The 12947-nt window shown below is 44.1% G+C and overlaps 1 protein-coding gene across 3 annotated transcripts in view; it reads right to left on the bottom strand.

Annotated features, from left to right (window-relative positions):
• Window positions 1–12690, bottom strand: part of Prdm10 (PR/SET domain 10) — a 112962-nt gene extending 100272 nt beyond the window's left edge. For 2 of the 3 annotated variants that reach the window (XM_027411751.2, XM_027411752.2), the window contains exon 1: window positions 12406–12690. The gene's annotated coding sequence lies outside the window, so the exon portion shown is untranslated. The remainder of the gene's footprint in view (window positions 1–12405) is intronic. The other variant, XM_027411750.2, reaches the window with a different exon arrangement.
• Window positions 12691–12947: the final 257 nt, after the last annotated feature.

The following is a 12947-nucleotide window of genomic DNA, read 5'->3' as shown; positions in this document are numbered from 1 at the left end:
TTAAGCATCAAATGGGCTGGAGAGACAGCTCCACGATTAAGAAAGAGCACTGAGGCCTCTTCCAGAGAACCTGTGTTCTGTTCTCAGCTCCAACATGGCAGCTCACATCTGTGTGTAACTCCAGTTCCAGGGGATCCTAGTCTCTCAACTCACATCTACAGGCACCAGGCACCACCTGGTGTACAAGATACACATTCAGGTAAAATACTCATATACATAAAATAATAAAGTATGTCTAAGGAAAAAAAGAAATAAAAGGAATCAAACATTGGTGAATGGAGCTGAAAGGGTCATAATGAAGGGTGAAAATTTCAAACTTCATTCAGTTGGCTTACCTACAGTTTCAAGGCTTATGAACTAGTTTTTCTGGTTTCTGACAGTGAGCTGGTGAAAGGCAAATTCCAAGGGCTGACCCTTGAAGAATCTCTCCCAATCAGTTGCACAGAGAGAAAAGCCCAGAATATCTGTGAAAACCTCCAGGTGATCCTTGTGTAAGCCAGAGCTAGTTCCTGCACAGCAGGGAATGAAAAATGTACAATCATTCTAGAAGTAATTTGAGGGCTGACTGCAATGAGGCTTCTAATAACCATAGGACAAAGAAAAGAGCTCAAAATTCTCAGCCATCTTAATGATGTGAATGAATATCCTTACACACACTTCCAAAGGACAAAGCTCCCACCTAGAAAGAAAGAAAGAAAGAAAGAAAGAAAGAAAGAAAGAAAGAAAGAAAGAAAGAAAGAAAGAGAAAGAAACAAAGGAGGGAAGGAGGAAGAAGGAGGGAGGGAGGGAGGGAGGGAGGAGGAGCGAGGGAGGGAGGGAGGGAGGGAGCGAGGGAGGGAGAGAGAAGCTTGGACTATCAATAAAGCTCAGCAGGTAAAGGCACTTGACACCAAACCTACCTGAGTTCAATTCCCAGAACCCCCACCAGTAGGGCAGAACCAGTTCTTGCAAGCTGTCTTCTGACTTGAGCATGTGCATACACACACACACACACACACACACACACACACACACACACACACACTTAAAATAAAACCTATTTTGTTGCTAAGCAATAACAAGAATGTTTACATCTTCCATCAAAGTCTGCAACCCACCAGACTCTTTAATCTAACTGTGGGTCTTTATGTCTTAGAATCCTGGAACAGGTAGGGATGAACTTTCTTTACCAATCAGGTTGCTTTCTGGGGATTTACTTTGCAGTTTCCTCTTTCTACATGGGAACAAGCAAATTGGTACCAGACACCTATGAGGATACCTGAAGTGAACTTTGAATGTGAATATGGATTCACAGAAGTCATTTGAAGACTGAAAAATGGCTACAAATGACTCACTGACCAAGACCTGGTCACCCTGTTAGTCACTATAGATAGATCTACAAAGCTCTCAGCACTTTCCCTCGTGCTCCCTCCTGAACAGCAGCATCACTTGTAGACAACTTGCAGGGAAATTGATGCCACCAGTGGTGTGGGTATGCCTCTGAAAGGATTACAACATGCCTGGCTTGTCTCAAATTCCTTAGTTAAAGTAGCAGTCACAGTAGCTAAGTAGGAAACTTGCAAGCAGGTCTTCTGCAGCCTGAAAAGCTACAGGTAACTATGCCTCAAATATAACAAATCCAACCAGGAGGACAAAATCCTAGACAGTGTAGAAAGAGGCACAGTTGAAGTTGTAAGCTATTTCCTCACTAAGTTCACTTGAATTTAACACTCCTGGGGGGGGGGGGGCAATCTTGTTCAGAGACTGAACATTATTCTGACTCAGGACTAAGAAGCTAATTAATACTGATTTGAAGCCATTCCCTTTACAGCTAATTCACAGCCTAATGAGGGTCTCCCCTGTTTCTCTCATCCACATTTTTATTCCTCACCTACAGTTACAAGTGAAATGGGTAAAATAAGTATTTTATTAATAAGGTGATAAATCCAGATGGGTGACATATTGAGGCACTTACTGCTTTTTAAAAACTCTATCTTAGGTTAGGGATATAGCTCAGTGGTAGAATACTTTCCTAGGATGTATAAGGCCCTGGATTCTATCTCCAGCACAGAAAACAAACAAACAAACAAACAAACAAAAGTAAAACTCTACAGCAGGGCATGGTGTCGAACTCCTTTAATCCCAACACTCGGCAGGCAGAGGCTGGCAGATCTCTTGAGTTTGAGGCCAGCCTGATCTGCAGAGCTCCAGGAGAGCTGGGACTACACAGAGAAATCCTATCTTAAAAAAAACAAAACAGCCAGGCAGTGGTGACACACGCCTTTAATCCCAGACCTGGGAGGCAAAGGCTGACAGATCTCTGTGAGTTCGAGGCCAGCTTTGAGGTCAGTCAGAGCTGTTACACAGAGAAACTGAAAAACAGACAAACTAAACAAAAACCAAAAAACAAACTCTATCTTGAGGGCTAGGGAGATGGCTCAGTCAGTAAAGTGTTCATCATACAAGCCTGAGAATCTGAGTTTGGATTCCTAGAATCTACATAGAAAGCCAGGTGTGGCCATAAATATCTGTAATCCTAGCACTGGGGAGGCAGACAGATGGAATCAATGAAGCTTGTTGGCTAGCTAGTCTTGTTGAATTGATGACCTCCAGGATCAGCAAGAGATCATGACTCAAAATCTAAGGTGCAAATGATAAACACCTAATGTTCACCTCTGACCCCCCCCCACACACAATGACAATGCACTCATAGAAAACCTCTCTGTCACCAGCACATATTTAAGGTCTCTTCTATACCAAGCTCCCACCTCTTACATCTTAATAAAACTCCTAAGGTAGGTCAGCAATCTCTGGTCTGGTATTCACAACGTGCAAGCCAGGACCCACCCACATCTCTAAATGGTGTCATTTTGCAGTTCACTGTCCCGGAACTCCAGAGCATCCTGCCTCAGCCTCCACAGGTCTGAGTGCACTGCCACCCTGGCTATCACTAGGACATTTCTTACAGTGCTTTCTCAGCATGGAAAATAGCACACTTGAAAGCAAGAAAGCTTTATCTTGACAACTGAAATAATACCTTGTCTTTCCTAGCTCACAATGTCATTGTTAACATAAAGTAGGATAATTCATTATTGTATACAGTAATAATATGGCGTGTTCTACAACTCTTAGTTCTGTTAAATTTAAACTGTGGCTACCACAGACTATTAGATCATTAAACTGACTCATTCAGGAAAGTCCTACTTTATTATTAAACAACTGACTTGGAAATAAATATCTTTTTACTATACAAATGAGTCTTCTCTTGCCTAATCCATTTCACCAGAAAGTGAAGACATGCACTATCACTGCCTGGCCGATGAACATTTTTTTATTTTTTTCTGCATTAAGAGGCATTTAGAAATCAGCCTTCAGAGCCACTAAAATGATTCTAGGGCAAAAGCACTTGCCACCAAACCTGAAGACCTGAGGCTGATTCCAAGAGCCCACATGGTTGAAGGAGAACACCAACTCAGTCATCTGCCCTCCAATGTGTGTTATGCCTTTTGTTCAGGTGGAGCCTACATGTTGGACTCATTCATACATGCACTAAAGGAGCTAAATGAGATCACAAAATTGGGATCCCTTGACAGATGCAGCTCATAAAAAAAAAAAAAAAAAAAAAAAAAAAAAAAAAAACAGCATAATCACAGTTCCACTGGTTCAAAATGCAGACTGTGGAAATTCAGTGTTACCTAAGTAAACAAGGAGTGGGACAATAATAATAGAGGGGCTGCCATTACTGAACATCTTGCATGTGCCAGGCACTGTGAAATACCCTTTAAATATCAGCTTTCAAAAAAGTCCTCACCACAATCAAGAACGGCTGCTTATCCAAGGTCAAAATACTATATGGGGCTTAACTCCAGACCTATGACCACAGAGCTTTAGACCTCTTTCCCCACTGCAGCAACAGCTTTCACCCTTGGCAAGGTTGCCAGAACCCAGCAAGGTTTGCATTTGCTGCTGTCTCCCGGTTTCCACCAGATGATGAAATCACAAGGCTAGACTGTATCTCAAGGGAAGCAGAAGAGGCTGTAATTTACTCAACCCACAAAGAGCTTTAATTGAGCAAATTGCTCAAAAGCCAGAGCTACAAAGCCACAGTGAAGAGTTCCCATTGGGGAAAGGAAATGGGGTGTGTGTGTGTGTGTGTGTGTGTGTGTGTGTGTGTGTGTGTACACATGAGTGTGTACTCCAGTGTGCATTTGTAAATGGACATCAGAGGACAACCTCAGGTGTTATTTCCTAAGACAAGTTCTTTCACTGGCCTGGATCTCACCAGCAGTGAGCCTCACAGATTCTCCTGTGTTGGCCTCCTTATTGCTGGGATTACAAACTCCACTAGTGCCAAACTCTATTTTATACCTTTTTAATAATGCTGCTTTCCAAAGTAGCTGTGTCAAAAACCATACTCCTACCAGTGTTGTATGAAGATCACTACTATTCAGTCAGCATCCTTACAGTTTGGAGTTTCCTACTTCAATTTGAGGGTCCAAGAATATATCATTGTGGATTTAATTTATGTTATCCTTAGTTGCTCACAAGGTTGAACACATATCGACATAGACATAGACATAGACATAGGTCATGTGGGTTTCTCATTTTCCAAGCTCTGTTGAAGACTTTGCCTGCCGATCCACTAGCATATGCAGCACCTTGCTTAAGAGTCACTTCCCTAGGCAGAGGCCATGCATATACTCAACCACATTAAAAGCTTTCTCTTTTTGCCATCCACCTGCTTCCCGGGTGTTTGAATATGTATGAGCCTGTTTCTGGACTGCTTATAGTACTCAATTGATATATCATTATTAATTTGTCAAAAGCAGTGTTACATTGTTTTAAGTATTAGTTCCTGGTCTCTAGGGGAGAATTTTGCCAATTCTTTCAAGAGTAGTCTGCCCTTTCTTAGATGCACCTTGTCTAATTCTCCATTTCTGCTGGGTCTACACTAGCACATAAATGTTTCCAGTATTAACAACTCTGAAACACCAGACAGTACTTCAACTTCTGTGGTTCCATACTACTTAAGTCACTCCAGAAAGGTCTTAGATATTTTTTTCTACAAAATCTTACACATGGTTTGCACCATCTTCTGACCTCCACTAGCAGCAGGCATACATATGGTTCACATACATATATTCAGGCAAAACACTCATACCCATGAAATAAAATAAATAAACCAATAAAACAAATTTTGTTTGTTTGTGTGTTTTGCAAGACAGGGTTTCACTTGTGTAGTCTTGACTGTCGTGGAACTCACTAGTCAAACCAGGCTGGCCTCAAACTCAGAGATGCATCTGCCTCTGCCTCCTCAGTGCTGGGATTAAAGGCCTGCACCACCACATCCCAGCTTAAAAAAAACAAAAAACCTAATTTTAAATTTAAAAAACATATGGAGCGTAATAGAGGAAGATAGCTGTTGTGTGCCTCTAGCTTCTACATGTGCACACTCAGGAACTTGCATCTGTGCACATGATACCGCAAAGACAGACAAAACACATCTCATTTTATTATTAAGTCCAAACAATGGACTGAATATATATTAGTTCAGTAACATTTAACACAACTATTAGGGAGTGGTTCTGAGACTAAGACTGGCTTCAAAGGAATACTTGCTGGTTTGTGAGAGCTATCATAGCCACTAGAAAAACTATACACACCTACAAATTAGCACTGTCTATTAGTTGACACTAGAAGAGCCTAAAGATAATAAGCACATTGTATTATTGCTACTTCTGAACACCTGGCCCTATCGGGCTTAGGCTAAGCTGTTCAATAAAAATACGGAAGCACATAATTTGAAGTTTCCAGTGGCCATGCTGCTTAACAGCAGAAACAGGTGAAATTAATTATGTTATTTAACAACCTAGTCCCCACAGTATCACTCGACATCTAAAGTATTATTGTTTTTCATGCTAAATCTCAAAAACTGGTGTGTACATTTCACAGTAGCATCTGGCATACATGTTAGATTTCAGAAGTTTAACAGACACAAGCTGCTGGGTACACCGGATACTATACAATGCTGAGCTAAGAGAACACGGCAGGAGAAAGGCTGCATGAATCACAACATCAGAGTCCCTGAGGCCAGAAGACAGCTTTCAACCTTTTTGTTGCCTTTTAAATGTATTTATGGGGGGTGGCTGCATGCTATGGCATGCCAACAGAAACTAGAGGACAGCTGGGAAGTGAGTGAGTTCTCTCCTTCCACCATGCTGCGTTTGCTCAGGTCATCAGATTTGGCACCAGGTGCCTTTACCAGCTGAGCCATCTCGTCCACCACTACCCAACTCTAACCTCTGAAGTAAACGAGTTAAACTTTAAAAATAGCAACAGTAACCGATTATTTCATCAGATTGCCGTGGACCTCCTGGCAAACCTTGTTTGGAGTCAAAGCCCTATGCAGCACTGGTTTTGTAACAAGTGTTTTCAGCACATTTTAACTAGTCTTGCTGTCATTATGAGATTAGCCGTAACTTCCTTCTTCTCTAACCAGGTCCTCACACACTCATCCCCCTAAATTCACTAAACTGTTTCAAAGTTACCCAAAAAGAAGCTGCTTTTGGGAGCTGGAGAGATGCTCAGGGTTAATAGGAGCACTTGCTGCTCTTGCAGGGGCCCTGGTTAAGGTTCCCAGAACCTATACAGAGACTTACAATCATGTGGAACTTCAGTTCCAGGGGATGCCATGCCCTCCTCTGGCCACTAGGGACACCAGGTATACATGTACATACAGGTATACACCTACATACATGTAGGCAAACATATACATAATAATAATCTTTAAAAGAAAAAAAAAAAAGGAAGCAACTTCCAGTCACTCCTACTACAACCTGAACAGACTTTTGGTTATCCAGGCACAAGCAACAGGAAGACGGAAAACGATCGCAGAAAGTGGGGAAAGGGCATTATGTTTCAGAACCCACGGCATAGTGTAAACTCACAGAAGCTACAGGAAATAAACTGCACTTGCACCAGTTCAGAATGTTCCGAATGAGCTTTCAGTTGGTGTTATGGTATTTCAAAAGGAAAGGGACCAAATACTCTTCCACCACCTACAAAGTGATTCAACTAAACCACATAAATAGAGTAAGGAAGCCGGGCTGTGGCAGTGCACACTTTCAATCTCAGCACCTGGGAGGCAGAGGTGGGTGAGTCTCTGAGTTCAAAGCCAAGAACAGCCAGGGCTGCACAGAAAAACTCTGAAACCCCAAAAAATAAAAAAGAAAGAAAAATATGGACCAAAGTAACAAAGAAAAGCACCCTATTCCTTTACCTGGTTGCACCCCACCTGGACCCCTGGAGAACTGCAATAGAAACACTGGGATTTGGTTGGGCCAAGTTGGGGAGGGGTTCCCTGCCATGCCCTGGGGACTGAACTCAGGGCCTTACCTGCGCCAGTCACACTCTGCCACGTCCTAGCCCTAACATTTCATTTTCCTTAACTCACTAGGTTATATTTCCATTTGTTAATCTGTCGGAAATTAACAAATAAACAGGAACAAGTTCTGCATGTAGGAACTGGGAGTGTCTACATTGCTACAATGTGTCCAAGTGGCAGTCAAGATGTTGGCTTTCAAGTTTATAATAAACTACAACAGGATGTTTACTAGTTTTCAACATATAATTTTTACCAAATGAAATCATAGTCACCATGCATTTACTGCTGCTTAAATAGTAAATTTACTGAGGAATGGAAATTACAACTCAGTGCTTCTCCACCCTTTAGTCAGTTCTACTTGTCCAGAAACCTATTCTTTTCAATTGTTTTTGCTTTTATGCATTATGTGAATGTGTTAGTGTGTTTATTGACATGGGGAGCCCAGAGATCCAGTGTCTTCCTCTACTGCTCTCCAACTTTTTTTCTTTTTCTTTTTGGTTTGGTTTGTTTTTTATTTTTTTGGGGGGGGGGTGTTCAAGACAGGGTTTCTCTGAGTAGCTTTGGAATCTAGGCTGGCCTCAAACTCAGAGATCCTCCTGCCTCTACCTCCTGAGTGCTGGGATTAAAGGCATGTGCTACCAACGCCCAGCTGTTTTTTTTATTTTTGATTGTTTTGTTTTGGTTTTTTTTTTTTTCGAGACAGGGTTTCTCTGTGGCTTTGGAGGCTATCCTGGAACTAGCTCTTGTAGACCAGGCTGTGTTTTTTATTTTTATTTATTTTTTGTTTGTTTTTCGAGACAGGGTTTCTCGGCGTAGCTTTAGAACCTGGTACTCCTCTGTAGACCAGGCTGGCCTCAAACTCAGAGATCCTCCTGCCTCTGCCTCCTGAGTGCCGGGATTAAAGGCGTGTGCCGCCAACGCCCAGCTGTTTTTGATTTTTGTGACAAGGTTTTTCTACGTAACAGCCCTAGCTGTGCTGAAACTCACTTTGTATACCAGGCTGGCCTCAAACTCAGAGATCCACCTACCTCTGCCTTCCCAGTGTTAGGACTAAAGGAGTGCGCCACCACCTTATTTTCTAAAACAGAAACACTCATGAACCTGTAGCTCACCCATTTAGCTTGACTGGTAGAGCTCCAAGTCCCCAAGATCAGCCTGTCTCCATCCCCAAGTGCCGCCTGGCTGGTCACAGTCATGCTGTGCCATACCTGGCTTTTTTTTTTTTTTTTTTTTTTTTGGTTTTTTGAGACAGGGTTTCTCGGCATAGCTTTAGAACCTGGTACTCCTCTGTAGACCAGGCTGGCCTCGAACTCACAGAGATCCACCTGCCTCTGTCTCCAGAGTGCTGGGATTAAAGGCGTGTGCCACCAACGCCCGGCATTCCTAGCTTTTATGTGGGTATTGGGAATTAGAACTCATGTCCTCTGGTTTACACAGCAAGCACTTTATCCACTGAGTCCCTGATTCCAAAGTTTTGCTTTGACAGGGTTTCTCTGTCTAACAGCCCTGGCTGTCCTGGAAATCACTCTGTAGACCAGACTGGTCTTGAACTCAGAGATCTGCGTGCCTCTGCCTTCCCAGTGCTGGGATTAAAGGATTAAAGGTGTGTGCCACCACCACCAGACTCATTTTACTTTTTAAAATCAAATCCTGAGTTAGTGAGACATGTTAATCTCAAAAGATGGGAGGAGAAAGACCACCAACCCAAATAATCATGGCCAAATTAATTAAAGCAAGCTTCTTTTATTTGTGTACATGGGCGGCTTCCCCCTAAGGCGGGGTTCAGGAGGACAGCATTAGATTTGAGGAAGGCAAGGCTTTTATAGCTCAGTGGTACGTGGTTTCCAAATGGGATATTTGGTGGGCAAAATAGGTAGGCGCAAAACAAGTTAGTCCTAACAACCTCCTAAAACTAAGACATGATTGCAGGGTAAACAAAACAAGGCAATCATAACAACAGGTAGTCACAACAAGGTGGTTAGAATTAACCTTTTGAAAAAAAAATGTAGGGTTTCAAGATGATTATAAATTTTTTGAAACAAAGACATGACTGTCATTCCTTGAACAGGCAGTACAGAACCATTCGTAGTTAAGGTTACAGGTGGGACATAGCCCAATCCTTGAGAAACAGAGGTTTAATCATAAACAAGAATGAATCTAGTTTGCCTTTACTGTAAGGTGGATTTTGAACCTAAAATGGAGCAGGTTCCTCAATGGCTCAGCAAGTTAAGTTCCTTGCCTTGAAGGCCTGGTACCCTGAGTTTGTTCCCAGGAACTCACATAAAGGTTGAAGGAGAGAACCAACTCCACAAAGTACACCTGTACTCCTATCCCCAATAGCTTAAACTAAATAAATATAAATAAATAAAAGCTGAGTAGTGGTGGCACACTCCTTTTATCCCAGCACTTGAGAGGCAGAGGCAGGTGGATCACTGAGATTGAGGCCAGACTGGTCTACAGAGCAAGTTCCAGGACAGCCAGAGCTACACAGAGAAACCTTGTCTCAAAAAACAAAAGCAAAAAAAGCAAAATGAGTCAGTTGTGCTAGCATAAACCTTAAGCCCAGGAGTTTAAGGTTTATGCAGGCAGATCTCTGAGCCAGGTCAGCCTGGGTCTATCTATAGCAGTGGTTCTCAACTTTCCTAGAGTTGCAAACTTTTAATACAGCTCCTAGCGTTGTGACCCCCAACCCTAAAATTATTTTCATTGCTACTTCGTAACTGTAATTTTGCTACTGTTATGAATCATAATGTAAATATCTATGTTTTCCATTGACCTATGAGGGGGCTGCTCAATCCCCAGGTTGAGAACCACTGATCTATAGAGTTCAAACCAGCTAAAACTGCACACTGAGACCCTGCCTCAAAGAATCAAACAAAGCTGGGAGTACTCAATTTTAATCTCCTGTAATTCCAGCAGAGACAACAGTTCTCTGAGAATTCCAGGACAATCTAGTCTACAAAGCAAGTTCCAAGCCAGCCAGCACTTCATGTCTCAAAATAAAGAATTTCTTAAGTAAAATAAGAAAATTACTCTTTAAGTTCAGTGGACTTCATGTGGCAAATCACGAAGAGTTATTTAGGCCACCATCTATACTTAAAACAGATATTACTCCACACAAGGTGTTTACACAAATATTTTGTGCACATCCATACTTACACACAAAGATCTAAAACACACTAATATACTAGTAAGGGTCTTCTCTAGTCATTATACTTCTTAGGATGATCATGTGTGATTGTTAAAATTAGAAGAAAAAAACAGGCAAGAATTAAATGTTTTTTAGTGGTTATGGAGTATTGATGCAATATAACCTTAGTTGTTTGGCAACCACTAAAAAGCATTTAGAGGCCTTGAAGAGAGCTTTGCCTGCAATACAATGTACAAACTGCTTTTGGTGAACCATGTTATAAATCATTAGTAAAAAGACTGGTTGGGCAGTGTTGTTCCTCACCTTTAATCCCAGCACTCTAGAGGCAGAGGCAGGTGGATCTTTCTTTGTGAGTCCAAGGCAACACTGGACTACAGAGTAAGTTCCAGGACTGCGTGGGCTGTTACACAGAGAAACCCTGTCTCAAAAAACAAAACAAACAAAAAAGACTTAATTTGGAAAAAAAAAAAAAAGACCCTTTAGAAAAAGTTAACTACTTCAAAAGGTGGATGCCAAGAAATCGTTTGCACGAAAATAGTTCATTCTACGTCAATTTTGCCTCAATTTGTAAAATGTAAACCTAGTAAAGTTACTAAATACAGATTTGAGTGAACATTGTGTTGCTTTGCCCCCAACGGATCCTGATTTTATGTTCTTTCAATTCTAGAGCAACAAATAAGTACATTTCATGAGTGCAAAAGTAGTGGCAACTGTGGAGCGGATGAGCACAAAAGAATACAATGTAATGCTGCACACCCTCTGGCCTACAAAGAGCTTACTGCAGCAGTGGCGCGAACAGGACAGGAATCCAGGTTATCTCGAGCGACTTTGCTTTTAATTAAATGTAGATACAATTGGCCTCAAGCAAAAGACTAGTGGCTAAATGTACAGGCAAGCTTTTAACCCGTGTAAGGAGTCAGGGCATGGATTTAGCTGGATGACTCTCACCAACCATACCACAAAGCCACCCCTACCCTCTAACTTAAGTGTACATATATACTGGTTGAAAATGGGTTGGAACCCAACTAATCCACGTAACACAGCTAAAAGAAATGGCACCCAATTGCAGCAGCCTTCGTGCGCCGGGAACGCATACCGCAACTATCCCATGTTACTTAGTACCCAAGTAACCTGGCCACAGAAGTTGCTTGTTTTAGCATTAGCTCAAGGAGAGCCCGGATCCCTAAGAGACTGGCCTCGCCAGCTTTGCAGGTCCTCGGCCTCCGCCCTACCCAGCCCGCCACCGCGTTTGCAGACCGACCCGCAGGGGCCTTCCCCACACCTTGGCGGGCGGGGCGGCTGGGAAACGCAGGCCGGGACACCCGCATCAGAGCCCACGGCCACGCGCGCCGCCACCCCCCGCGCGGGTCCCGGTCGGCGGACACCCGCCCGCCCAACCGCCGCCCGGCGTGCAGACAGCCCAACCGCCGTCCCGGCCCAACCAACGCGGGAGGGGAGGAGAGGAGCGCACGGCCGGCCCGGCATGCGAGCCGCTCGGGGGGCGCGGGGCAAGCTGCGAGCCGGGGAGACGAGGCGGGCGGCCCCGAAGCCCGCGCTGGACGCGGGACCCAGGCGGCTTCCCGGAGGGGCCTCGCCCCTTTCCGCGAAGAAGGTTCAGATGGTTTGACCCCCCACCCCGAGCGAGGTGCCTCGTCCCAGCCCCGGCTGGACTGTACCATCGGGCGGTGCCGCCGGGATTGCTCCCCCCACCACTACCATCAGTTCCCCCCCCACCCGGGTCCGCGGTCGGTTGGCCCCGGCCGGGCGCTGAGACGCAGAAAGAGCTGGGCGCCATTTTGGGTGGGACTAAGCAAAGACGAAACACTCTCCCAGGCGATGGGATACTCTGGACCCTGGTTTATCCGGTTCCCTTAATCCTTTAGGTACTTACACGACGTTGGGTGAGGGGAGTTGGAAGATCAGCGGGTCCCGGATCCTCTCTCCCTAGGGGTGATGGAAATCAAACCCCCCCCGCCGCCTCCAGGTGGTTCTTCCCGCCGCAGAGTGGGAGCAGCATAAAAGGCGGGGTCTTATTAGCATAATCTGCCTGGCAACCTGATCTCAACGTTATGTGATTGGCTAAACTCTGAAAGTCCCATGCGGTACCTAGAGACCTGGAACGCTGGGCCGAACTGACAAGCCCAGATTTAAGAGTCATGACGAAAATCCTGGGACGCTAATTCAGTCGGCAGAGAAGGCAAAAGGAGATTCACACAATGGCCCAATGACTGAAGGCCTCTTTATTTCGTGCTCTGCTGTTCATGTAAAACCCAATAGAAGAGCGGGTCTCTGGCGGTGCTCGCCTGCGTTTGTACTCTAAGCCAATCAGAAAGCCCCACTCTTTGCATTCAGGGTCAAGCCCCGTCTGAGAACCCTGGCGGGCAAGTGGAGGGACACTGTCCAGCGTGCCTGAGTGTTCACCGTGGAAAACCC

This window comes from Cricetulus griseus, chromosome 4 (genome assembly GCF_003668045.3).
Source record: "Cricetulus griseus strain 17A/GY chromosome 4, alternate assembly CriGri-PICRH-1.0, whole genome shotgun sequence".
Taxonomy (NCBI): Eukaryota; Metazoa; Chordata; class Mammalia; order Rodentia; family Cricetidae; genus Cricetulus; species Cricetulus griseus.
The sequence above is the reverse complement of the archived record's forward strand: the minus strand, read 5'-3'. Positions and strand labels throughout refer to the sequence as shown.